General features: G+C 31.4%; 1 pseudogene; it reads right to left on the bottom strand.

Annotated features, from left to right (window-relative positions):
* The window catches only part of LOC107606806, an 8547-nt pseudogene extending 6149 nt beyond the window's left edge, over positions 1-2398 (bottom strand).

Raw genomic sequence — 2650 nt, 5'->3', positions numbered from 1 at the left:
TGTAAGAAATAATATATAAAATATGTAAATAATAATTATTATAAATATATATTATTGTATTTTTATTACATAATATGCAAAAATTTACTTACACTGAATTCAATGAAAAAATATATGATTAAGGTCCGAATTATAAATATAAAATTGTTCATATTTGAACTTATTAAAATATTAAAACTAACTATAAAATATTGTGTTACTTGTGTATGTTTAATATTGGTTTGAAGGGCCCAAAATTAAGAGAAATGGTTACACAACAACTTCATTCTATCTAATTCGATGTGTCATGTAGTTTTCCTTATGTATAGGAGATTTATAATGATGTTATTCTATTTTTAACTATCCTAGTATATAGATTATGGGACAAATATTAGCTAACCAACTAAGCAACTAAATTCTACCAAAAAATGCTATTAAGACAAAAATTGAGCAGGGTTAGTGAAGGTAATTAATAGACAGATACATGAATGGATAAAATAGTTACCTGGAAAAACATATTGCACTTTGGTTTGACTTAAAATTCTGAAAAAAGTTAGGCTTAACCGTTTTCAAGCCACTTGCTCCATTAATCCTCAGCTGAATTTTTTACTAATGTATATTATTTTTGTTTTTATCGTTAGCCCAATTTGATAGCTAACCCACTTTACTTTTAGAGAGACTTGAACTACCAAAAAATAAATATTTTTTAAGGTTAATTCACTGAGCCCAATCCTAAGTATGTCAGAAAGACTAAATAATTCCCTTAGTTAAAGTAAGTAACACTGGAAAAAAAATATCGATTACCAACTCATCTACTATCTTACACCTTAATTCCTAACAAGAACTCAATGGCGATGATCATGAATCGACACATGCATACAAAATTCGACCTATTTTTTACTATGTAGCACAATTTTCTACCAGAAAAGACGAAATATAAACGGCCATTTAAGAAACTATTTGAAATAAGTTAGAAGACAAACTTACAAGACGGCCACAGGTTTCAGGACCATAATTGTAGACACCACTATTGTGTTGGACGATGACCCAGCCTACCCTATTACACCTGCAATAAGTCATACACTCATTGAATGTTACTATATAAGAAGAAAAATAAATCGTGTCAATTATCTATTGTGGTGGCTGCATGAGGGTTCATGGGAGTCACCAAATCATCTGTCTATATTGTCATCCCCTTCTCCTTCCTACTCTTACAGAATTGCCGAATATTGAGTTATAACATGAGTGCAATGTTAAGCATTCATGTGACTAAAAAAGGTTATTTTCTGGTATTCGGACGACTTACTATAACATATTAGCCGTCATATGCTATTGAAATTAGCCAGGAACTTCGATATCTAACTCAAGAAAATATATACCATAAAAAATATATGTATCTATAGGTAAAACAAGAACATGTCACTAGAAACATAATCAAATTCCAACCATGTTGCCCATATCAAAGAAACGGCATCGACAATTTTTCCTTCAAAAGCTTCAAACAATTGTGTGTCTACATTCTAGTAGAAAAATTCACAAAGAAGAAAATTATTCTTAAGTTTCTGAACCTAATAAAGGTGCTTCAGGTTCTGCTTTTGATTTATGCATTAGACTTTGTTGATGAAGCCTCCATCTCTCTTGCAGCTGCTTCTCTAGTTTTCTTCCTCAACTCTGCTTCTCTACTTTTCTTGTTCAGTAGCTTCTCTAGGTTTACTATTCTTTCTTCTACATGGGATATCAAGTTATCCATTCCCAAATGTTCTTCAACATCATTCTGCTTCCGGTCACCCAATCCCCTTGTAGCCTCCCCCGCTCTGACCCTTACAATGTGGTCATCAACCCAAAGAAAGAATTTGCAATGTGCTTCTATCACCTAAATCGAATAGAACACAATAAATGTATGGTGGTACAAAACACTCCAATTCAATCTAATCCACATATGTCACTGTAAATAATCCCTGAACTCTAAATCTAAAAAATACTTTCAAATTTTTTAACCATTTTTTATAACAGATCAGGTTCCATTTCAATTCATGTCACAATCAACATTTTTAATCTACGTAGATCTATTTTCAATAAATCAACTTTTTTTCCAATTCTCAATCATTCTTCAAAATTAACTAGCACCAGTATCAAATCATATACAAAATCAACCCAATTTAACAGCAAATCGCTTACAAAATTAAATCATTTTCATAACCAATAGGCATGCCATTCCCAACAATTCAAAATCACATCCACAACAACTTGAGCAAGTGAAAATCACCAAAATCTATATTCTAAATCTCCATTCCAAAAATTCAAAATTTAACCCAATTATAGCATAAACTTAGTACTCACACATGAAAAATTTTGTCCTTACCTTTAACAATGGGCATCCAAAAAATAGCCTATTCAGGTTGGTGTCTGTCTTCGACATGTGTAACACCCTACCATACTTAATCTTATGCTTAAGTCATAAGACTGAGATAGTAAGGTATTACGACCTTTAAAAATAGTAGTATATATATAATAATAGAGAAAAGATACTTAACTAGGAGCCTTAAAAAATGGTTAAAACAAAAATCGCAAAACAAAAAGCGCAACGCTCAGGAAAGGATTACTTGCGTGCTAAGAAACCTAATAGGAACATGATAAAGTTAAGCAAAAGAATAAAGGAAAGCCAAGGAAA

This window comes from Arachis ipaensis, chromosome B07 (genome assembly GCF_000816755.2).
Source record: "Arachis ipaensis cultivar K30076 chromosome B07, Araip1.1, whole genome shotgun sequence".
Lineage (NCBI taxonomy): Eukaryota > Viridiplantae > Streptophyta > Magnoliopsida > Fabales > Fabaceae > Arachis > Arachis ipaensis.
This window is presented reverse-complemented; position numbering and strand designations above follow the sequence as displayed.